The sequence below is a fragment of the Nelumbo lutea genome, chromosome 1, assembly GCF_056320005.1.
Source record: "Nelumbo lutea isolate HS-2025 chromosome 1, American lotus-T2T, whole genome shotgun sequence".
Taxonomy (NCBI): domain Eukaryota; kingdom Viridiplantae; phylum Streptophyta; class Magnoliopsida; order Proteales; family Nelumbonaceae; genus Nelumbo; species Nelumbo lutea.
The window spans coordinates 26,546,980-26,573,555 of record NC_142684.1 but is presented as its reverse complement, the minus strand read 5'-3'; the positions used below and the strand labels follow the sequence as shown (position 1 = coordinate 26,573,555).

At 38.4% G+C, this 26,576-nt stretch overlaps 1 long non-coding RNA gene and 1 other non-coding gene across 2 annotated transcripts; one reads left to right on the top strand and one right to left on the bottom strand.

The window, feature by feature from the left end:
* Window positions 1–285: 285 nt before the first annotated feature.
* On the bottom strand, window positions 286–392 carry LOC148874038 (small nucleolar RNA R71). The gene has a single exon (XR_016106343.1). It is a non-coding gene; the product is annotated as a small nucleolar RNA R71 (small nucleolar RNA).
* Window positions 393–9,434: 9,042 nt separating this feature from the next.
* LOC148874037 (uncharacterized) lies at window positions 9,435–10,257 on the top strand. Its single transcript, XR_016100893.1, has 3 exons — window positions 9,435–9,827; window positions 9,926–9,977; window positions 10,087–10,257. It is a non-coding gene; the product is annotated as an uncharacterized LOC148874037 (long non-coding RNA).
* The last annotated feature ends 16,319 nt before the right edge of the window (window positions 10,258–26,576 follow it).

Here is a 26,576-nt window from a genome sequence, read left to right as displayed (position 1 = left end):
TTTGAAATTAAACCGGTCATAATCCAAATGATACAAAATACGGTTTAATTTTGTGGTATGGTTCATGAGGATCCGAATGCCCATATTGCTAACTTCTTGAAAATCTATGACACGTTCAAACACAATGGGGTAAGTGATGATGCCATCCGGCTGAGGTTATTCCCATTTTCTTTGAAGGATAAAGCCAAGGCTTGGTTGAACTCATTACCAGCAGGATCTATAGCCACGTGGGATGAAATGGTTAGCCGATTCCTCTCTAAGTATTTTCCCCCCTCTAAAACTACAAAAATGAGGAATGATATTACTACCTTTTTCCAGCAAGAGGGGGAATCTCTCTATGAGTCCTGGGAACGTTACAAGGAGCTACTAAGGAGGGTTCCTCACCATGGCCTTCCGATTTGGTTGCAGGTGCAAACATTTTATAATGGTCTGACCGATTCAAACAAGACCATCTTAGATGTAGCAGCTGGGGGCTCCATAAACAATAAGACTCCCGAGGTTGCCCATGTACTCATCGAGGAGATGGCAGCCAATAACTACCAATGGCATTCAGAAAGGACACTAGTTAGGAAGCAGCATAGCCTTCATAATGTGGATACATACACAACTCTCTCTACACAAATAGGAGCACTTAGCAAAAAATTTGATGAGATGTAGATGGCAGCTATGCATGTACAGTATGATAAGTGTGGGGGAGGCCATAATAGCACTGAATGCCAAGTTGGCAATCAGTCTTTTCAGTCCATAGAACAAATAGACTTTGTTGGCAACTTTACAAGACAGCTAGGAAATCAGCACCATCATGCCCATAACCCCGGATGGAGAGGTCACCTAAATCATCCATGGTAGAATCAACATGCACCTAAGCCTTTCCACCAAAACTTTCATCAGCCGGAACCGAAATCTAACTTGGAGGAGTTGATGACCAAGTTCATAGCTAGTGCGGAAACTAGATTTCTGAATAATGAAAACATCGATAAGGAACTTGGAAACTCAGGTTGGGCAGCTGGCACAGATGATTTCAGAAAGGGTTCTGGGTACCTTACCTAGTAACACCGTGGTAAACCCAAGGGAGCAAGAGGCTGTTGAGAGAATTCCCAATTCAGATACTTAGTCATAAACTGTCTTACTTGCTTTCTGTTTTTATTTTTCATTGCATTTAAGGTTAGTTAGTTTTTCTTAGAATTTAATTGCATAAAGATACTAATCTCCTCTTCTAGTTTGCAAGTGATTTCTAGCAGAAGAAGTTTTCCACCAACAACATATTGTAGAATTTCAGAATGATTTTCAGGGAAGTCCTCTAAACACCTCCTATTACTTGATGATGCTCTTGCTAATTTTATTGTTACTCCCTAACACTACAAACATTGAGGACAATGTTCATCTTACGTGTGGGGGAGTGAGCCTGAGAACTAGAATTTGGGGGCTGAAGCCATGCACCTCATTCACCCCAACACACATTTGCAGGCAATGACATATCCAAGTAAACTGGAATCCCCCAAGTTCATTGCTATTTATTAGGTGATTTTTAAGAAGTAGTACAATGAGTTGAGGGAGACTGATGTACTTGTTAAGTTTTTATTCTTGTGAATAACCCAATTTGATATATGCATGAGAAAAGGGTAGCTGAATATGTCTTTCAGCATGACTAGCCCTAACTACCTTCATGTGTATGAAAGCACTTGATTTCATTATTAATGGTCAAGGAAGCTACTGCACATCTGAATTACTAACACATGAGATTCAACCCAAAATGACTCCGCTATTTTGAGTTGAATAGTAAAACTAGCATCTCAGAACATGAGTCTTTTTTTCTACCTCAAGCATGTGACCAGTATGAGATGGAGCATAAAATGCACTCACACCAAAAAAATAAAAATAAAAAATAAAAAAAGTGTGTGAGATGTAGCATAAGAAAAGTGTGAGATGGAGCATAAAATGCACTCACTCCTAGAAATAAGTAATGATGGTGACAGTTGAGGTCCAAGTGGGCATACTAAGTTGAACTCTCATTAAGATAAATTTATAGATGTGAAACTTAGTGTAATTTGATTATTAACTTTGACAATTAAGGAGCTGAATTATATATTGATTGGGAGTGAAGGATGGACTTTGATGAATATCGTATTCTCCTTTCCTTGGATCTTATATATGTTAATTGGTAATTTACAAGAAAAAGAGTTGAGCACTTACAACAGTTCCCCGACTAATCAATGCATTTCTATCTTAAAAAGTTCACTAGGTAAATAGTGAGAACAGAAGGGGGGAATGTTCAATTTATGGTTGAAGTCTTTGCTTGAGAGAAACTTCACAAGATAGCCAAGAAATTAGTACCATCATGCCCATAACCCCGGATGGAGAGGTCACCTGAATCAGCCATGGCAGAATCAACATGCACCTAAGCCTTTCCACCAAAACTTCCATCAGCCGGAACTGAAATCCAAAAACTTGATGTGTGGCTCATTGTGACACTAGCAAGTGCATTAGCCGCTCAAGTAATAGAGTAGTGAGTAGAGTATCATTTCCACGAGGACTTATGTAGCAACTAATAGTAATAAATCAGACTACTGTTATCTGATCAGTCGAAATTTAAAACTAATGAAAATTTGAAATTCTAACTACAAAGTTATTTCTAACAAATTAGACCAAACACCTTGTATGCAAGTGATGAAACAAGCTAAAGATGCATAGAAAAAATAAATTCAACAACTAGTTTTCTAAGCAACTCGAGTAGAAAGGATTCAGCCTTGGTTTGGTGATATCCCAAAGCAATGAATAGCCTCTCTCGAACGCATGTTCAATCTATGCATGAGTGATGGTCCTTATATCTCTATCAAGGATCTAATCACCATGCATGCATTCAGATCTAGCAATTCTAGGGCTTCATTTCAGCTAGATGATCATCAACTCAGCTGAATGAATACCAACCGAATTGTGCAAGTTATCTCTAACTTTGCACTCAATTCGGATCTTGATTGGCAGATTTGAAATCTTAGAGTCTTTCTCAAGCACTCTAGGAATTCCAAGAAAGATGAACAATTCGGCCAGATTGAATTAAAGCTACCTGAATTCTTTCTCAAATAATTCAGGTATTACAAGTTCATGATCTGAAATCATAGATATGATTTTATAGAATAGCAGTTCGGATCTCACCATTTCATGATCTGAATTTACAGATCTGAGATTGGAAAATAGCAATTCAGACCTTGTAAATTCATGATCTGAAATTTCAGATATGAGATTTTAGAATAGCAGTTTGGCCAACAATCCACAATTGATATTCCAAACAAGAAACTTCAAGATTGAATCTACTTTACTAGAATGAACTTTGAAAACAAATTACAAAATTGAATTTACATAATACATGCTTTGATTACAATAAGAAAGGAAAATTTGATGGAGAAATTACATAAACCTTAGCTGAATTCGATTACCAATTTGTGCAGAAATCAAGTGAGGATGAAACCTTGATCTCCAATTGCTTTCTCCCCCTTCGAATTCAGCTTCTTCTTCTCTTGAAGCTGTTTGTTCCTCCTCTCTTCTCCTCTCTTGTGCCCATCTCTCTCTTCTTCTCTCTTAGAACAAGAACTCAAGGAGAGTTTGAAATCAGGTGTTGGACCCCTTTTTCCTTGGCTCTCTTCTCCTTTTATATCCTTCTCCTCAGCCCCATTCCTCCTCTAGGTTCTCCCATCTAGAAAGTTCTCTTATCTAGAAAGTTCTCTCAGCTAGAAAGTTCTACAATGTGATTTTAGATAATTCAGGCTTGATTTTGACCACAATCCAGTCCGTTTCTATCAAAACTCAAAACATTAAAGTTCTAGAACTTTTCCTTCTCTTTCCAACTCATCTTGAATCATCTCAATTGGGGTCTGTATGAAAGAGTTATGCCCAAATTACTAAGTGATGCCGAAATTGTCCAAAATTACCCGATTAGCCTTGTTTTTCACTTAACGCCTCATTTCTCTCTTCTAGAAAGTTTCCCGCTTTTAGGCTCCTTGGGATACACTTTGGGCTGCTCTTGAGATGCTCTTGATCTACAAATGGGCCTCCTCATTACTAGGCCGAATAGGCTCCATTGGAGAGCTTCGGTTGTGTTCTCTCTTTGGGCTTTCCCAAAGAGTGCAACATGGGCTGCATGGGCCGAATGGCCCTCCTTTGACCTCTCGGCTGGGCCTTGCTCTTAGCTGGGCTGTATCACCTTCTATTTGTCCTTCTTTAGCATGGTTTTATGCTTATTTTTCCTAAACTTGTCCCCTTTGATAATTTCCTGAAATCAAGCTAAATTGGGGTAAGAATTCACACAAATCAGCATCAAAACCATGCATAAACACCAGAATTTATATGTAAATTGTGCACACATCAAACACCCCCACACTTAAGCTTTTTCTTGTCCTCAAGCAAAGACATAACCCATAAACTGATCATCCCCCCTTATTCTCACCATTTACCGGATGAATTTTTAGGAAGAGGATGCATTGAGTGGTCGGAAAACTTGTGTAAGTATTCTACTCCATTTCTATGAACTACCATTCTTATCACATATATAAGATCTAAGGAAAGGTAGAATATGAGGTTCTTCATGCTCCAACATTCACTTCCATTCATCATGCAAATCAGCACCTTGACCTCTAAAATTAACCATTACTATTAGCTTGGTTTCAAATCTGTCACTGCATCTATCTGTGTGTTAACCACAATTTTGTTGTGAGTGCATTTTATGCTCCATCTCACACAGGGCATTTTCTCTTTTTTTTTTCTTTCGGTGTGAGTGCATTTTATGCTCCATCTCACACGGGGTATTTTCTTCTTTCTTCTTTTGGTGTGAGTGCATTTTATGCTTCATCTCACACATTTTTTTTTGTTTTTTTTTTCTTTCTTTTTCAGTTATTGAACCTCATGCATTAACAGTTCAGATGTGAACTAGCTCAAATGATCATCAATTAAGTGCATTCTACACATGAGGGTAGCAAGGGTCAGTCATGCTGAAAGTTATATTCAGCTCCATTAATCTCATGCTTTGTGCTAAGTTGGATATCAATTACAAGAATAAATGCAAACACATACAGTGGTCTCCCTCAACTCACTGTATTCCCTCTTTGAATTCACCTAATAAACAACAATGATCTTAAGGGGCTTTCTAGTTTATTTGGTTATGTCATTGCAAGCATGTGTGTGTTGGGATGATTGAGGTGCATGGATACAGTTTCACTCCCCCACACTTAAGGTGAACATTGTCCTCAATGTTCCTAGTGTTAGAGAGTAACAAAAAAAAAATCCAACAATGAAGGTAATTGCATGAAAAGCATTATCAATCAATGAGAGGGGTTAGAGAACTTCCCTGAAGTTTCTTTTGAATACTACAATAGCTCTTGAGATGGGAATCTGCTAGTTGCTAAGAATCACATAAAACTACAGAGAGAGATCAGAAACTTATTTAATTAGCATCCTATATAAATACTAATTAAACTCAACTGATATGAATAAGAAAAGCAGAAACAAAAACAAGGGAGTTTATGACTAAAAATCTGAATTGGGTTGCCTCCCAACAAGTGCTTGTTTTTGGTCTAAAGCTCGACCTTCTAGTGAGGTTCTGACCGCTGGCCTAAAAACATCCACCAACCTCATCATCAATGACACTTTTTGAGCTAAAGCTGTCATGTGTTCCCGAGACACCCTCAACAACTTTTCTCTTTGCAAAGGGCTCAAATCTGTTGATATGATTACTGGTAGTGTTGATGGAAACTCTAAGAAAGCATACTCTAGAGGTGGAGGAGATTTCTTCAGCTCAAGGGAGGGTGGCTCTTGGGTTGAAGGCTTGCTTATGGGTATTGGCGGGGTATCCAAGCCATCCAACATGAGACACTCTTTCCCTTGAAAATGTGGATTGGCATTCAGGTATGCTGCCATGCCTTGCATCTTTTCATTCTCTTCCCTTGCAGCTACTCCCTTTTGTATGCAAAGCTCAAGGGTGTTGGCCAACCTACTAACCTTGTTTTCAGCCCTTTCCTTCTCCTTCACTTCAGTACTCCTTGGTAGAGTGCCCGGTATGCTTGCTGAAATCAATTGTGCCAACTACCTGACTTGCTTGTCCAAGTTCTTTATTGTTGCTTCGTTATTCTGAAATCTGGTTTCAGCACTAGCCATGAACTTGGTCATCAGCTCGTCTAGGTTAGATTTCTATTCTGGTTAATAGAAGTTTTGGGGGAAGGGCTTTGGCACATGCTGATTTGGCCATGACTGATTCAGGTATCCTCCCCATCCGGGGTTAAAGGCACAAGGGTATTGACTGTATTGCTGCCTTGGAAAGTGGCCAACAAAGTTTACCTGTTTTGGAGGCTGCATAAACTGATTGCCAACTTGGCATGCAGTGCTGATGTGGCCTCCCCCACACCAATCACAAGTCATGGACTGCACATGCATGGCTTCCATCTGCATTTCATTTATTTTCCTACTGATTGCACCTATTTGTGTAGATAAAGTTGTATATGTGTTCACATTGTGAAGACCTTGCTGCCTTCTAACTTGTGCTCTTTTGGAATGCCATTGATGGTTGGTTGCTGTCATCTCCTTTATCAAAATAGTAAAGAAACTATTGTACACTAATCAAGGAATGTAAGCTATCAAACAAGCAACAATCCTAAAAAAGAGGAACTATTAAACATTAGGAGAGTAGAAATCTACAAAGCAAGGAAAGTTGAATGCTACCTAACAAGAAAAACTTCAAGAAAAAGAACAATCAGCCGGCTGAAAACTAATATAGACAGATCTAAAATCTGATATACAAGACTGAAATCAAGAAGATTGCATGCTACCAATCTGATATAGAAGATTGAAACAAGAATAACAGCCTAAGATTTCTAATTTCAGCAATGAAGAGTAATTTACACAGATCTGAACTATAAGAATTTTATAAAGTACATTGAACTACAAATCAGCTATACTGCCAAGGCCAAAACAGCAACCAAAGTCTAAAAAGAAAAGCAGCCTATAAAGTTCTATCAAATCAGCAATCTATCAACTCAGGCCAAAAGTCAAAAAGGCATAAAACAATGTATACAGATCCGAACTACTACACTAAAGTCAATATACAGAACTCAAATCAGTTAACTACTGAAACTAGAACTGCTATATTTTCTTTTCTTTTTCTTTTTTTTCTAGTGTGCTTAGATCTGGTTTTTGATTTCAGCATTGAAATCTACTATGTACAGATCTGAACTCCCCTGTTTTTATGAGCTATATAGACCCAATAACCAGCTAAACTAGCAGCACTAAAACAGTAATCAAAACTAAACAAATCAACAATAGAAAAAAAATAGAGTACTAATATCAGTAATGAAGAATACTATATGCAGATTTGTACAAAACTGAAATCAACAAACAGTTAAAGAAATCAGCAATGAAGATCAAAAGATATATTTTTTTTTTCAGTGAGCTCAGATCTGATTTTTTATTTCCATAGTGATAGTTAATATATGTAGATTTGAACTAAAACAGCTGCAAAGAACCAAGCAAATCAGTCATAGGAAGATACAAATCTGAACTACACCACAGAAATCAGAAAACACAGATCTGAAACCTACTTTAAATCAGAATTATATCAAATCTATTAAATCATAAATGGAAGCTATAACAGCAGAGAACCAGATCTGAAATCTGTCAACTCATCCAAGTAACCTATAGAATTAATAAACTATATTCTACAGCAACCTAACCTATACGCATTCAGTAAGGGGAAAGAAGAAAAGTCTGAAACTACTGAAACTAGTTAGATCCGAACTAGGCAAAGTAGTAATAGGAAAATTCAGATCTGAATCATACTACAGATATCGGAAAATACAGATCTGAATCCTACTACAATGGAAAGAGAATTCAGATTAACCATTGCAGAACTAAAAGAAATGATTACCTAAATTAGTAATTGAGTGTGTGCAGATCTTAAGAACTACATCTACCAGCTACACTACTGAATTAGAACAGCTATGCATGTTTTATTTTTTATTTTTTTGTGTTCAAATCTGAATTCTGATTTCAACAATGAAAAGTAATGTATACAGATCTGAACTACACCCTTTTTATCAAATATGCAGGACTAAAATGCATACTACTGAAACTAGAAAAGCAGACTTAAAATTTTTTTCTTGTGTGCTCAAATCTGCATTCTGATTTTAGCAATGACAGTGAATGTATGCAGATCTGAAGTACACAGTTTTTTTGAAGTATACAAAACAAAAGAAAACACAACTCCATTACTGAAAGTAGAACATTATTTTATGAAATATGCAAGACTATACTACTGAGACTAAAACGGCAATCATCAATGAAGATCAGAAATCATTTTTTTTTCAGTGTGCTCAGATCTGATTTTTTTATTTTAGCCATGACAGTTAATGTATACAGATCTGATCCACACTATTTTATGAAATATGCAAACTAGAATGTAGCTCTACTACTAAGACTAAATAAGCAATCGAAGATGAAGTAGATCATCAATGGAAGGAGTTTCATGCATACTAATCTGAACTATAATGCACAGAATTGAAAATCATATTAACAGTGGCTAATAGTTCCTAATATTGATACAACAAGTCCCCGACAACGACGCCAAAAACTTGGTGTGTGGCTCATTGTGACACTAGCAAGTGCACTAGCCGCTCAGGTAATAGAGTAGTGAGTAGAGTATCGTTCCCACGATGACTTATGTAGCAACTACTAGTAATAAATCAGTTTACTATTATCTGATTAGCCGAAATGTAAAACTAATGAAAATTTGAAATTCTAACTACAAAGTTATTTCTAACACATTGGATCAAACACCTTATATGCAAGTGAGAAGACAAGCTAAAGATGCATAGAAAAAATAAATTCAGCAACTAATTTTCTAGACAATTCGAGTAGAATAGGATTCAGCCTTGGTTTGATGAAATCCCAAAGCAATGAATAGCCTCTCTTGAATGCATGTTCAATTTATGCATGAATGATGGTCCTTGTGGATCATGACCATTCCAATATTACATATACAATTGCGGTTCTAGACAGTTATTTCCATTTGTATAATGAATCTGGAGTTGTACCAAGTTCCGCATCGTGATGCTTCATTATGAGGAAGATCATGTGAACTTTTAACCTAACTGAGCCGGTGGGCCCCGTTGAGGACTCGGAATTGGAAACTCTAGAATCGGCCCATTTCCAATCCACCGACCGCTGCGAGCCTGCGACCATTTGTGGCGTTTTCCGTAAATATTAACAAATTGGGGGACAAAGTTGTATTATAGAAAGTAAAAACAAATCAGCCGAAATCAAAAGTATAAGAAGCAGAAAATGAGAAAAGGGCATGCAAATCACGTCCACGTCATCACTCATCAGGGGCATTTACGACATTACGTAACAAGTCAAGGAAATTCCCGTCAAAACAAAGAAAAAGAAAGCTGACCAGTGACCACTTTTCCTTCTCGTCGACTGCTTTGCTTTGCCTCCCTCCTCTCTCTCTCTCTGCTACTTTGCGTCTCTGCAACTACGTCTAAAGAATCTCTCTCAGAATAAACGAAGGAAGATTGAAGAAAGTAGAAACCCTAATCCTAATAATAAATGAATAAGGAGATGACAAGAAACGGGGACCGATGAGGAGTCACAATGGGGAATCGGATTTGCAGGAAGAGTACGGTGGAGGAGCGGTTCACGAGGCCGCAGCGACTCGTTCGGAACCCGTCCAAGGTCGACTACAAGAAGCTCCGAAGCTCATTCTCTCCCAGAAGTTAGCACCTTGCTTTGATGGCGTCGAGGATTCTGATAATAATCCTGATCTCGAAGAATGCCCGATTTGTTTCTTCGTAATAACTCTCCTATACCGGTTCTCTGTCTTTGTAATATCATGCTTTTCAGTCTCTTTTTTCTTGGTTTTTTGATGTTTGTTCTTGGGTTTCCTCAGTATTATCCGAGTTTGAATCGGTCGAGATGTTGTATGAAGGGTATTTGCACCGGTATGCTACATTAGTCTTTCTTTTTTCGGATTTTTGTGAACCAGAGGTTTCGAGCTCCAAATGAATTTTATTTCTAATTGGGTTGTTTCTTTAATTGGTTTCATTGCAGAGTGTTTTTTGCAGATGAGGCCTTACAATGCTATGAGTTCAGTTCAGTATCCTCCTTAAGACGCGATTACTTGGACTATATTTATTTATCTATCAATTGATATTCTGTGGATTGGGGTTGGTTCTTTCATATACATCATTTATTTGATTCTCTTGGTTCTTTCTTCCTTAATTGAACTGTTTCTGTATTTCAATTACTGTATTTTTCCTTTTTTTTCCCCATTTCTTTTCTTCTCTATTAGTCGTGAAAGATTCTTATTTTTTTTAAGATAAAGTAAAAATTTTATTAAACAAAAGAAGGTACAAGGAAAGGTGATAAACAATCACCCGAGGAAAGGTGAAAGGTTCTTATTGGATTTAGTTATTATGAGAATAGGGGCTGATACTCCTATGCTGATTGCTGAATAAGCTGGAAAGTTGCTGATAATCTAGCAGAACTGAAAAGCTAGGGAATTGAGGGATTCCAAGTAAATTTCCATGGACTGTATTACCATTTTCTTGGACCATGAGTTTAAATAAGTAGTTAGTAACCATAAGAAACTCTGAATTTACTCATATATGACCATTATTACATCAATTTCAATACTAAAAGCAATGAATAGCAAAACGAGCTGGGATGAACATGACCCTATTTTCATCAATTTCAATACAAACTGCCCATTAAACCATGAAATGGAAACAAAGTTATCTACTAATTTGATTGAACACATAGACAAGGATTTTAGTCCACAAAACAGTGCATTATGGAATTTCATGTGGCTCCTTAAAAGCGTTATCAAATACAAATATGTCTTATTTCACCTCCTACTTTGAAGTTTTCAGTCTGAGAGCACATTGAATCATTTCTACTCAACGAGTCAATGTAGCATCCTCATGCCCAATTTGCCCATTAACATCTAGTAATGATTGTAACTGTCTTTCTTTTATTCATTTTATCTTTTCAATGTTAGGAAGCTACATCTTTCTTCTATCAAAAAAAAAAACAAATAATTCATTAAGCTTTTTTAAATTGTAACCTTAGCTAATAAAAGGTGCCCATTTTGTAAAACTACAAGCTATTTTGTTGAGTACCGAGGTGCCAGGACACAGGAAGAAGAAGACCTAGATTTAATCACCATGCATGCATTCAGATCTAGCAATTCTAAGGCTTCATTTCAGCTGGATGATCGTCAACTTAGCTGAATGAACAACAACCAAATTGTGCAAGTTATCTCTAACCTTGCACTCAATTCGGATCTTGATTGGCAGATCTGAAATCCTAAAATATTTCTTAAGCACTCTAGGAATTCCAAGAAAGATGAACAATTCGGCCAGATTGAATTAAAGCTACCTGGATTCTTTCTCAAGTAATTCAGGTATTACAAGTTCATGATCTGAAACCACAGATCTGATTTTATAGAATAGCAGTTAGGATCTCATTATTTCATGATCTGAATTTACAAATCTGAGATTGGAAAATAGCAATTCAGGCCTTGTAAATTCATGATCTGAAATTTCAGATATGAGATTTCAGAATAGCAGATCGGCCAACAATCCACAATTGATATTCCAAACAAGAAACTTCAAGATTGAATCTACTTTACTCGAATGAACTTAGAAAACAAATTATAGAATTGAATTTAGCTTACCAATTTGTGTAGAAATCAAGTGAGGGCGAAACCTTGATCTCCAATTGCTTTCTCCCCCTTCGAATTTAGCTTCTTCTTCTCTTGAAGCTGCTTGTTCTTCCTCTCTTCTCCTCTCTTGCGCCTATCTCTCTCTCTTCTTCTCTCTTAGACAAGAGCTCAAGGAGAGTTTGAAATCAGATGTTGGACCCTTTTTCCCCCTCTAGAGGCCTCCTTATATAGGTTTTCAAGGAAGATCTTGCCTCTTCTTGAAGTCTCTAGAATTGGGTGTATTACACCCCTCTTGAACCTTCTAGAGTGCTCCCTCCTCTTCAAGAAACTTCTAGGAGTTGCCACCCCTAGCTCCCTTTGGGTGGCTATTTGGGCTACAACTTAGCTTGCTTTTGAGCCCATGTAGGCTGCACTCTAGGCTGTTCTTTGGGCTAAAAATGGGATGGGCCAAAATTTCCTTCTTGTTAGGCTTCTTCCCTTAGGTTTTCCGAAGAGTTAGCTTGCACTACTTGAGCTAAATGAAACTCCCTTGCTCTCAAGGCTGAGTTGGGCTGAACTTGATAAATTTTGGGCTTTCTTTTCTTGCTTTTTCCTTCTTTTTCTTGAATTGGATGCCCCTGAATTTTTTATTGCAATTAAGATAAAATAGGGCAAAATTTAATTAAACCAGCATAAAATTTCATGCAAAAACCTCATAAAATATAGATAAATTGTAGGTTCATCAAATACCCCAACACACATTTGCAGGCAATGACATATCCAAGTAAACTGGAACCCCCCAAGATCATTGCTATTTATTAGGTGATTTTTAAGAAGTAGTACAATGAGTTGAGAGATACTAATGTACTTGTTAAGTTTTTATTCTTGTGAATAACCCAGTTTGATATATGCATGAGAAAAGGGGAGATGAATATGTCTTTCAGCATGACTAGCCCTAACTATCTTCATGTGTATGAAAGCATTTGATTTCATTGTTAATGGTCAAGGAAGCTACTGCACATCTGAATTACTGATACATGAGATTCAACCCAAAATGACTCTACTATTTTGAGTTGAATAGTAAAACTAGCAACTCAGAACACGAGTCTTTTTTTCTACCTCAAGCATGTGACCAGTATGAGATGGAGCATAAAATGCACTCACACTAAAAAATTAAAAAATAAAAAATAAAAAATAAAAAAAGTGTGTGAGATGGAGCATAAAATGCACTCACACCTAGAAATAAGTAATGATGGTGACAGTTGATGTCCAAGTGGGCATACTAAGTTGAACTCTCATTAAGATAAATTTATAGATGTGAAACTTACTGTAATTTGATTATTAACTTTGACAATTAAGGAGCTGAATTATATATTGACTGGGAGTGAAGGCTAGACTTTGATGAAATTCGTATTCTCCTTTCCTTGGATCTTATATATGTTAATTGGTAATTTACAAGAAAAAGAGTTGAGCACTTACAACAGTTCCCCAACTAGTCAATGGATTTCTATCTTAAAAAGTTCACTAGGTAAATAGTGAGAATAGAAGGGGGGGATGTTCAGTTTATGGCAGCAGTCTTTGCTTGAGGACAAGCAAAAGCTTAAGTGTGGGGGTATTTGATGAACTTACAATTTATCTATATTTTATGAGGTTTTTGCATGAAATTTTATGCTGGTTTAATTAAATTTTTCCCTATTTTTAGCTTAATTGCAATAAAGATTTTAGGGGCAACCAACTCAACAAAAAGAAGGCAAAAGCAAGAAAAGAAAGCCCAAAATTTATCAAGTTCAGCCCAGCCCAACCTTGAGAGCAAGGGAGTTTCATTCGGCCCAAGTAGTGCAAGTTAACTCTTTGAAAAACCCAAGGGAAAAAGCCTAGCAAGAAGGAAATTTTGGCCCAGCCCATTTTCAGCCCAAAGAATAGCCTAGAGTGTAGCCTACATGTGCTCAAAAGCAAGCTAAGTTGCAGCCCAAATAGCCACCCAAAGGGAGCTAGGGGCGGTAACTCCTAAAATTTTCTTGAAAAAAAGGAGGGAGCACTCTAGAAGGTTCATGAGGGGTGTAATACATCAAATTCCAAAGACTTCAAGAAGAGGCAAGAGCTTCCTTGAAAGCCTATATAAGGAGGCCTCTAGAGGGGGAAAGGGGGTCCAACACCTGATTTCAAACTCTCATTGAGTTCTCGTTCTAAGAGAGAAGAAGAGAGAGATAGGCGCAAGAGAGGAGAAGAGAAGAGGAACAAGCAGCTTCAAGAGAAGAAGAAGCTGAATTCGAAGGGGGGAAAATTAATTGGAGATCAAGGTTTCATCCTCCCTTGATTTCTGCACAAATTGATAATCGAATTCAGCTAAGATTTATGTAATTTCTCCATCAAATTTTCCTTTCTTGCTGTAATCAAAGCATGTATTATGCAATTTCAATTCTATAATTTATTTTTTAAGTTCATTCGAGTAAAGTAGATTCAATCTTGAAGTTTCTTGTTTGGAATATCAATTGTGGATTGTTGGCCGAACTGGTATTCTGAAATCTCAGATCTGAAATTTCAGATCATGAATTTACAAGGTCTGGATTGCTATTTCCAATCTCAAATCTGTAAATTCAGACAATGAAATAGTGAGATCCGAACTGCTATTCTATAAAATCAGATCTGTGATTTCAGATCATGAACTTGTAATACCTGAATTACTTGAGAAAGAATTCAGGTAGCTTTAATTCAATCTGGCCGAATTGTTCCTCTTTCTTAGAATTCCTAGAGTGCTTGAGAAAGACTTTAAGAATTTAGATCTTCCAATCAATAGCTGAATTGAGTGCAAGGTTAGAGATAACTTGCACAATTCGGTTGGTGTTCATTCAGCTGAGTTGATGATCATCCAGCTGAAATGAAGCCCTAGAATTGCTAGATCTGATTGCATGCATGGTGATTAGATCCTTGATAGAGATATAAGGACCATCACTCATGCATAGATTGAACATGCGCTCGAGAGAGGCTGTTCATTGCTTTGGGATTTCACCAAACCAAGGCTGAATCCTATTCTACTTGAATTGCCTATAAATCTAGTTGGTAAATTTATTTTTCTATGCATCTTTAGTTTGTCTCCTCACTTGCATACAAGGTGTTTGGTCCAATGTGTTAGAAATAACTTTGTAGTTAGAATTTTAGATTTTCATTAGTTTTACATTTCGGCTGATCAGATAACAGTAGACTGATTTATTACTAGTAGTTGCTACATAAGTCCTCATGGGAACGATACTCTACTCACTACTCTATTACTTGAGTGACTAGTGCACTTGCTAGTGTAACAACGAGCCACACATCAGAACTCTACCCCAATTAGCTTAGACAAAACTCTTACTTCACATCCCAAGCTGCTCTAGTTTTCATCCTCTCACATCCAAGGTCTTCCCCATTCACTCTCCAACATCCCTCGAGTTCCCCCATACCGGTATTACAATCGTAGATCCCCTAGGTTATATTTTGAAGCATGAAGCATTCCCAAAGTAACGACAATGCAAAAGAAAAGTTACCATCATCCAGCACGTTCTCCACCACTTGGGCCACATTCCTTAACACTATAATGACTCTAGATCTTTCAAGGATTGAACCAAAGATTTAATTCCTTCTGTGCAATAAACTGAAGAGAGTAACTAGAGTGGTTATGGGGTCCAAAGCTTGCTGAAATGGACCATGAAGAATTCAATCATGATCTACACCCATGTTTAGGACTAAAAATATATGATGTAAAAAAATAAAATAATGTAAATAAATAAAGCTCGAAGGGGGGGGCAGATTTGACAACTGGCCCACTCTACATAAATTCAAATTTAAGTTGTTCTGATTATGGGGGAAATTAAGCAACCACCCAACATATGAAGAGTGGCGAAGTTGTTCTAACCTCCCCACCCCATAACTGCCTCCCTCTATATAAGGGGGAGAAAAGAAGAAAATTGGCCTAGCAGATTGAGAGAAGGGAGAAGAGAAAGAGATAAGAAAGAGAAAGAAAAAAAAAAGAGAAGAGAGAGGAAGAGAAGAAATAGAGGAGGAAATTAGTAGTCGGGTGATTGAGTTGATTAAGGATAACCATACACAGGTATAGATTTTATCTTCTTCTTATACTCCTTAAAAATTTTATCTATTGCAATCTTTATCTTATTCTCTCTCTCTCTGTCTCTAGAGTTCTGTTAGAACTCGACATCTTATTTCAATTTATATATTGAAAGAGATTAATAGTTAGAGACTAACTATTGTTATGTTCGGTGGATCTTATCCACCTCAAAAGAACTTTAATATAATGGATAAAAGACACATCTTTGAGTCCCACGGTCAGTGGATTTTATCCACTTAAAAAGGGGATAGGTGTGCTGGTTTTCCACCTGTAACAGCACATGTTGCCACTTGCTACTGACAATATTTTTTGGGACCCACTATTTCAATTTGCTGTCAAATGTTATAGAGGGACCCACAATATCTTATCCAGAAGATAAATTATATTACCATCTGAATTAGTTAGAACTCAATCGGTGGATCCTATCCACCTCAATCAAAGAACATACAATTTGACCCCACCATTGACAGTTGTGAACTGTCCTGAGTTGGTGGCCTCTATCAAATTACCTTGCAACAGTAGATCACAATGTTGTAATCGGTGGATCCTGTTCACCACATTCAAAGCTAAATATAAATTGATTGGGGGTCGTCACCCACTGTTGAAATCAACATAGTAGACCCACTATTATAATTGCTGGTTTGGTAGGTCTCATCCACTATAAATCCAAATAAGATTTAATAATTAGATTATAATATTCGATGGATTTTATCCATCTCAAAGAAAAATTAGCAGTGAATAATCCATTGTTACAAAATTCTAAATTGTTTTATTTTGGGTTGGAGGATCCCACTCACTATATACAAAAGTGGGCCATGCCCACTATCAGATCAACAACATAGTGGGTCCTACTGTCAGATTAGTATAGTGGGTCCCACTGTTAGAATATTTAAGCTTCAAATATTAAAGTGGGCCATACCCACTATTTAATGAATATAGTGGGTCCCACTTATTAGTGGGGCCAACTATTAAAATATTCAAGTTTAAAATGTCAAAGTGGGCTATGCCCACTATCAAATCAACACAGTGGGTCCCACTTGTCAATGGGGCCCACTATTAAAATATTTAAATTCAAAACAGGGTCCCATCTATTAACGGGGCCTACCTGGCAAAATATTTAAGTTTTAAATCTTAAAATGGGCAATGCCCACTAACAAATCAACCTAGTAGGTCCCACCTATCAGCGGGGCCCACTATCAAAATATTTAAGTTTAAAACTTTAAAGTGGGCCATGTCCACTATCAAATCAAACTAGTGGGTCCCACCTGTTAGCGAGGCCCACCGTTAAAATATTTAAGTTATAAAATCTTAAAGTGGGCCACACCCACTAACAAATCAAACTAGTGGGTCCCACCTATTCGTGGGGGCCACCGTTAAAATATTTAAGTTTTAAATCTTAAAGTGGGCCACGCCCACTAACAAATTAACCTAGTGGGTCCCATCTATCAATAGGGCCCACTGTCAAAATATTTAAGTTTAAACGTTAAAGTGGGCCATGCCAATTATCAAATCAAATTAGTGGATCCCCCTAATCAGTGGGCCCACTACCAAAATTTTTAAGTTCAAAACATCAAAGTGGGCTATGCCCATTGTCAAATCAAACTAGTGGGTCCCACCTATCAGTGGGACCCACTGTCAAAAATTTTAAGTTTAAAACATTAAGGTGGGTTATGCTCACAAGTAATTTAGTATATTGGATACCAGTTCTTACTAATTAACGGGATTCATTGTTAAGATTTATAAGTTTAAATACATAGGTACCTAATGGTGTAGGGGTCCTATGACCTATCTACCAATTGTGGAGCCCACACATGGGTATAACCCGCTAAGAGTCCAAGATGATGGGACTACTTATACCTGTTATTGGGTTTAATCCTTACAAATTAGCTCTTTCATGTAGTGGGACCCACTGTCAAAAAATTTAAGTTTAAAACATTAAGGTGGGTTATGCTCACAAGTAATTTAGTATATTGGATACCAGTTCTTACTAATTAACGGGATTCATTGTTAAGATTTATAAGTTTAAATACATAGGTACCTAATGGTGTAGGGGTCCTATGACCTATCTACCAATTGTGGAGCCCACACATGGGTATAACCCGCTAAGAGTCCAAGATGATGGGACTACTTATACCTGTTATTGGGTTTAATCCTTACAAATTAGCTCTTTCATGTAAAATCAAAATCAAAGGGTATTTCCTTCAAGGAATATAATTAAGGGGTTTTAGTAGACATAGTGCATACTTATACACCCTGAAGAGGGAAACCCTAATTCTATTCAAGTTCTTTTTTTATGAATTATGATCAAAACAACCCATAAGCATCATATCTTAGGTCTGTTTTTGTCTTCATTTCATAAGTTTTTAAATCCATTTTATTCATTTCTCTCATAATCTCTAATGTGATATCATTTGTTTATTCTTCTTATTTTTTTTTACTTATATTACATGTCTAATTTGCTATTGTAGGTATGCACAGCTCACCCAGACCTTCAAAGAACACTTAGGCACCAAGAGTAACACCATAGAAGCACTTATGGACAGCTTGCAATCAACCCCTACATTGTGATGAACTCGTGGCACATCGCCACCTTTGCAATGAACATGCAACGCAGTAAGCAGAACCACGATAAACCCATGGTCCACCGAGTCTAGCCAACACCCAAACCTAAATAAACCTCAGGAAGACCCAGCCAAGAGATCCAAGCACACCTAAGTATGCGATGAGGCCACACCTGCTACGACACGCGATGAACTCATAACCCGCAAGCCCACTCTGGACGACGGGTTAGAGAAAATAGTAAGTCAAGCTCACGGCAAGGCTCGTGTGTGCCCTAACACACAAACCCATGACAGCAAAGGGCTCTGCTGACTGCCATGTGGAATTGATGAAGCACCAACTACCAAACGGTGGTGTCACTATCACCACATAGGATTAGTTATGATGCGCAAAAAAATAGTAGCACATGTGAGTAATGAAGAATCTCAAGGATAAGAAAAGCTGATCCTTAAGAAAATCATCATGAGACACGTGGCAATACCCCAGTAGTGCATCTATTAATTGATAGCAAATCAAATATTCCCCTTCCCTGATATAGAGCGAATATCCTCATTTCTTGCCTTTTAGGATCTCGAGACCTCCCCCATAAATAGAGATCCTCCTCACACTAGAAATCATCAAATCCCAAGCATTCATCACCAAGTACTCTCGAGTATGCCCTAACTCCCCATTGTGCAACCCCGACCTAAGACCCTTGTCATTTTCCTCTTGCAAACGTTCTTTTGTCTTTCAAAGAGACCACTCCTCACCTCAGCCTTACACCCTCGCCCACAGTAGAATCTCTGGTTGGCGTCTTTGATCACAGAGAATGGCCTCGAGAAAATCAACCTCAATACCATCCTCGAGGAATAGAGCAATGTTCAGGAAAACACCTAGAGTTGAAAATCTCCCTAAGATGGAAACACCCATCCAAGCTGATATCGAGATCTTGTCAAACAAGGTCTACGGGGTATGGCTTCTCTTCCAATTTCCGAAGAGCGGATCAAAAAAATTGAGCAAAGCATTGAGGAAACAAGGAGTGCTTTCTAGATCCTGCTCAACCAACTAGCCCAAGCTGAGCAGACCCCTGCCGCCACTCTCCCTAGCGTCCCGAATCCTAACCCTAACCCTAGTCTTCATGCTTCCAACACCATGCATACCATCCCGGAACAACCCCATAGAGCCAATCCCACCCTTACCCAAGCAACCTCTCTGCCTACTCACCAGTTTCATACCTTACCCTACACTGACCCAATAGTAGATACCCCTCTCTGTAGAGATGAACTAAGGGAATATGTCTAGGGACTGGTGGTTGAAAGTCACAACCGGGCCTAGGACTCGAAGGTCTTACAAAAACCTTATTCTGATGATATCCTATACAAGCCTTACCCTGCTAGGTACACTTCTCCCCAGCAATGGCCTTAGTACGACAGACAGAGGGGCAGCCCACAAGAACACATCAACAAGTTTGAAGATTCCTCCGTCCTCGATGGAGACCTCAAAGTACATGAGTTCTTGAAGTTGTTGACTGGCCCAACATACACATGGTTCGTGAGTCTCACCCCTAGGAGTATCGATTCATGGGGTGAGTTAGCCAAGAAATTCCTATTGAAATAGTTCACCTTGGAAAGGAAACTAAAGATGACCGATCTGTAGAACATGGAGCAAGGACCAAGAGAAGACCTCCTAGCCTACGTCATGAGATTCCAGAAGCTCACTCATTCTGTCTTCGATGAACATGCCATTGAAAAGTGCTTTGTTGAACAGTGTGTTCAAGGTATGCACCCTACATATAGAATCGGCATCGAAAACATCGAAGTCAAAACCTTTAGCCAGCTCTAGAGATGCACAAAGAGGACGGTGCGAACCGTCAAAGACACGTCCCCATACAACAGGAATGAAGCATATGCGGTTGATAGGAGACATAGAAACAATGGAGGAACCAGACAGGGACCATACCAGAGAGGTAACGCCCAAGGAAAAAGAGATGCACCACCACCTCCTCCATTCCTCTATAATAGATAAGAGGTAATTATGATTATGAACAAGTTAGTAGAAGGCAGGGTCATCAGCCTACCACTGCCACCACCAGGAGTAGACCCAAAAAGAGATAAGTGCGGTGGTAGATGGTGCAATTACCACTAGACACCGCACCATGAGCTGATGGACTATTTCACCCTAAGAAGGATATTTGCACAGAGGATAAAGTTGGATCAATTTGTAACAAAGGAGCCAGCCTACGTAGAAACCGACCCCCTGCCAGCCCAAACCCAAGGAGGTAGAGTTAACATAGTCAGGGCAACTGGGCAATACCAAGCTGACGCTCTGATAGAAAATCTAGAATAGAGCAAAGAACTATGCCAATTCTTCACTAAATAGGGAACCAACACAAAAACACAGAAGTTGGCCATCAGGGCATTATCAGAAGTGTTCTGGTACCCCTTGCAACCTTATAGCCGTGATCGTAGCAATGTGGAATTCATGATAGACGACATGCCAATTGCTGATCCCCTTCACAACTGGCCTTTGTATATCATGGCAAAGATAGGGGTATGGCATGTGCAGACTGATGGCCCACCCAGGAAGTTTTGTAAACCTTATTCCAGTCCAAACATTGGAGTTGTTGAATATCTGAAAGGAGCACATCAAAGGGCTGCCGTTAGAGGTAACAGATTTCTACGGTAACCCATCGGTTACCAAGGGGTCCATAGAGCTAAAGGTCGTGATCAAGCCATTTAGCATAATGCAAGAGTTCCAGGTAGTCCGAGGAAAGACTATCTATCATGCACTCTTGGGGCGACCACTGATACACAATCTAGCCCTTGTCCCTTCACGGAGTTGGTAGAGGACGGTAAAACAAGGATAGCCAAAGTTGATAGGACAAAGTTGCCACACCCACCTGAGAATGAACCCATAGGGATGTCGGAACATCGAAAGAGAAGCAGATGTGTGTGGGTGACAGGAGACAACAAGAAGGAATACTACACCATCATCGAGGACCATGAGAACGACGGACCTCCCACGGCTAAAAAGGTCATCCTTGAGGTATGATTTTATAAATTGCTTAGCGTAACCTTATCGCAGCATGAACTGAAAGTGAAATTTCTTTTTTAAAAAGGGGGTTCAACCTCCATCTATTACTGATGTTTTTTTTTTAAGAAAATGGCACATATGTTTGCTACAAAGTCATTACATTTTCTAACTAAAGACTCTAAGTAATGTTTCAACCAGCACTATTTCACTACATCATAAATTGATATTGCTACGATCATACCATCAATCAATGATTCAACCATTGAATTGGACATAAAGGTACAACATTCAAACCACAGACCTATATAAACATAAACTCCCCAAGACTCAAGGCAAATAATATTTTAGACAACTTTAGGAATCGAAAGAAGATGTACTGGAATACTGTGATGAGGTTAGACTAACGCCAAAGTGCATGACAGACTCCATCGACACAGTACATCGAAAGAAGATGTACTGGAATACTGTGATGAGGTTAGACTAACGCCAAAGTGCATGACAGACTCCATCGACACAGTTGAGGAACCATTGGAAGAGATCGACTTAGCAGCCAACGGATCCAGAAAATGATCCTTATACATATCTGCCAAATTACGGACTCCATGATAGATTCCGCCACTGGCTGCATCTACCATACTTCTATCCATGGGATGAAGCCCTTCATAGAAGTATTGGATCAAAAGTTGTTCGGGTATTTGGTGGTGTGGACAGCTAGCAACAAGTTGTTTAAACCTTTCCCAATATTCATATAGCATCTCACCACCAAATTGCCGAACTCCACATATGGCTTTTCTTATATTTGCAGCCCGAAATGCAGGAAAATATTTGTCTAAAAATATCCTATTCATCTCATCCCATGTGCGTATTGAACTGGGAGGAAGAATATACAACCAATCTTTCACTTTATCACGTAAAGTAAATGGAAAGGCTATGAGTTTCACCTGATTCTCGGTCATACCGTGGAGTTTCATGCTTGAACAGATGACATGGAATTCCTTTAGATGCTTATGAGGGTTCTCACCTGGAAAACCATGAAATAGAGGCAATAATTGTATCAAACCAGATTTCAATTCAAAACCTACCTCAAGATTGGGATACGTGATGCATAGGGGCTGTTGGTTCAACAGTGGTGCAGCTAACTCTCTCAACGTCCTCTCTCTGTCAACCATTCTTTCTTCTCCTTCAAAGATGGGTAGATCACAGATGAGTAAATCACAATCTGAGTTCACCCTTTTAGGTGAACGATCCTTCCTTTGTTTCGCCTCCTTCCTTAAACGACAGGTGGTCCTCTCAATTTTGGGGTTGTACTCAAGTTCACCTCATTGAGAAGCATGAGTCATAAAACAAGAAGGTTAACAAAAAGAAGGTAATAGCTATGAAATTAAAGTTGCTCCCCAACAGTGGTGCCAAAATTTTGACGGGTTGTCGAAGCCCTCAAAAATAATACTAGTCCCACAATAAAATATTTGTAGCAAAAGTAGTACTAGGTCGAATCCCACAAGGAGCTAGACAATAATCTCTTAGCCGAATGAATAATATAACTGAGTGGGAAAATAAAATAACTAAAATTAGAAGAATAAGAAAGCAATAGCGAACTAAACAAACAAGAGAAATTCAGTCTTACTGAATTCTGGTTCAAGGGTTCGGGTTGAATCGATTGGCCATCGATCCTAGGTAAATTTCAGCATTCTTGCCATTCAAGCATTTAACCTTAGATTTATTAGGATAGCCATAATAAACCTTGTTGTTTTCCTAATTCAGTTGACCAAACCCAACATTCGATCAACACTTATCACCACTCGACTGGGTACTAGGGGTGTTCACGGGTCGGGTTTGGTCGATTTATTGGGGTTTTCCCAACCGACCCGACCTGGTCAGGTTACCTGAGGTGGAAACTGAAACTGATCCATTGATAGGCGAAACCGACCTGGTCGATTTGAGTCGGGTTGGGTCGGTTTCGGTTGGTTTCGGTTTTGCTCCTGTACAAAAGGACACCTAATTGAATTCTAATTGTAATTGCCTAATGGGTTGCCTATTTAGTGTAAAAGATTATAGAAAGTTAGAAACTAGGATAGATTGCCTATTCTAATTGTAAATGCCTAATGGGCCTTCTAGTTCTAGTAGAAGGCTAGTTATAGTTAAGTAGGAAACCACTCAAATTAGGAACTACCGAACTAGTAAAAGACCGATTCGGTTCGGGTCAGGTTGGTTTCGGTTTTCACAGAAGAAAACCGAAACCGACCCGATATATCGGTTTATATATGTGCCCAACCGGAAACCGACTGGTACTGATGAAAACCCGGCCGACTCGGGTTGGGTCGGTCCAGGTTGGTCGGTTTGGTCGGGTTGGGCATTCTTATGAACAACCCTACTGGGTATGATAGCGTTCCATGTTAAACAGTGATAGCATTAAGATTTGTGAAAATAGTTAAACCAAAATATCAATAATTGAGATAGCTGCAATTACTAAATCTTGCTCCATCGATTCCTTAGGTTGAACCATGTTAAAACATTGGTCAAAGGCTGTCAAGAACAATTGACCTAGAAAGATATCAACCTAATTGCTACTTGTACCACTATTCAAGACAATTATGGATCACCGAAATCATGGATAGCAGTAGGAAAATCAACATTAATTCAGTTTGGCAGACTAATTAACATTAATATCCAATAAAAATATGCACAAGAATCAATGAATACCTGAATTAGAAAGTAAGAAAATAAATTAACTACAGAACCTCACAATGACACAATCGAACCTCCCCCCTTGAACCAGAAAAAGAAGCTTAGTTGCTCATGATATGCACAATCTCCATGCTTTGCTTCTCCGTAGCCGAATTGCTTTCTTGAGCTTCTTGGTTTTCTTGATGATCTCTCGGATCTAGGAGTGAGTGATGCTAGAGCTGGTCTGCCCACCTCTTTATATAGCCAAAGGAGAGGCTGTTTTCCAACTCCTTCTAGGAGATCATCTTATCTTAAGGGAGTCCTAATCTTCTTTGAACCAATCATATCCTATCTCTTATCTACTCCCCATCCTTCTTATCTTTATAGGATTACATTCAGAATTTAGATCTTTTAAGACTCTCTCTCTCTTTGGAGGTTACATTCGAATTAAGACTCTAGGCTCTCGCATTTGAGTTGGGCTGCTTCAATGTACTTCTACGAGTTGGGCTTCAGTTGTGAAATGGGCCTGGCTGTGAACTTGCTCAGGACTTCGGGCTCATTTTCATACTCGATGTGGGTAGAATCTGTCAAAACCCAAAACATAAAGGTTATGGGCCTTAATTTCATCTTTCTAATGCTTCTTGAATTGTCTACTTTAGAGTTCTAAATTGAGAGTTATGCCCAGATTACTAATTGTCACCGAAACTATGGAAAATCACTCGATTTGCCCTGTTTTCTTCTTCCTTCTTTATTGCCCTGAATCGAAACACAAGAGTAATGAGTCCACTTATGTGCTAAATTAATGTAAAAGAGTGAATATTAGGGGATAAAAATAGGGTTCCTTTTGGTCTCATCAAATCCTCCCACACTTAAACCTTGCCCGTCCTCGGGCAAGACAAAATTCAAACAAAACAAACTAACTATCCTACCGATTTTTAAACTCAACTCTCCTTCATCTTTTTCCAAAAATATTCTAGGTTAAATATTGTGAACTGTTAAATCAACACAACCAAGCCATAGACGATTCATTCATCAGTCAATCCAATTTCTGCTATTGCTTACCAGGTAGTAACTCAGGGAAAACCTTTTTATCTTCTCTCTCTTTTTATTTTCTTTTTTTTTCCTTTAAAGAAGTGAGTGCATTTTATGCTCCATCTCACTTTTGGATTACTTGGTCAGTAGGTGCATTTTATGCTCCATCCTACTATTTGAATTGCTTGCTAGTTGGTGCATTATATGCTCCATCCTACCAATTGTGGTAATGGTGAAGTATTTACCCTATTTACTTAAAGCTAAATTTAGGACTAGCTTAACTGGAAAATGACTTTAGATAAGTAATGTACTCCTTGATCATATTTCTTTACTAGGTTCACAAGAATTTCCTTACAACATTGCTTCAATTGATTCCAAAAGAGTTGCGGTTTTGATTTTTTTTTTAGAGGCAAATGTAGAAACACACGACCTAAATCAAATTTTAAAACGCAACCTAAATTCTAACCTAAATCTCCCTCCCCCACACTTAAAATTTACATTGTCCCCAATGTAAGGTTAAATGCAAAGAAAGGGCAGAAAAACTAAACTAGGAATGTAAAAAAAAAAAAAGAAAAAGGAAAAACAAACTTCCCTATTTTTAATAATCCTAGATTGGATCCTCTAATTCTTGTGGACGCAGCTTTCGGCGTGCTCCCCTTCCATCCATCATGGGCAGGTTCAAATCTGAAATAAGGGCCTTCGTATCCAATTGTACACTCGATTCTAGCTCCCCATTCATATCCTTTTCAAAAATTTCCTGCACAGTTATATCAATAGTGTCAACCAAATAGATCGAATTGTCTTCATTCAAGTACTTCATAGCTTAAAAAATATTAAATTTAACAATCTCCCTATCAAACTCGATGGAGAGGGTACCCTCATCCACATCTATTTTGGTCTTGGCCATTTTCATGAATGGCTTGCCTAATAGAAGTGGGGCAAAACTTGTGATCGTGTCCTCCACCATCGTCAGAATGTAAAATCAGCAGGAAAAATTAAATCGTTAACCTGCACCTATACATTCTCAACAATCCCTTCTGGGTAGGCGTTAGAACAATCAGCTAATTGGATAAGAACTCTAGTTTCCTTTAAAGGACCTAATCTCAAAGCATAGTAAATCGAGTATGGCATGACATTGATATATGCACCTAAGTCTAGCATGGCATGCTCGATTCGCTTATTGCCAATCACACAAGGTAGGATGAACAAACATGGATTAGCATGTTTTACTGGTAAGGTCCTCTTGATCATGGCTGAAATGTTCTCTCCAACTCTTACCTTAATGGGGCTCTCATTTGAGTTTTATACCTCCTCTTCTTCTTGTCCTTTATCCACCTTCCTTGGTGAGGTAGGTTCTAGCTGCAGTTCCTTCCCACTTCTCAGTACCACTGAACTTACATTCTCCTTGGAGTTGACTACCGTTTGTGAAAGGATGAGAGATCCATCGTATGGACACCCAAATCTTGCGGAATAAAGGGGCAAATTTCAAAAAATTCTCTCCCTTTCAACTGGGAATCGCATTCCCTT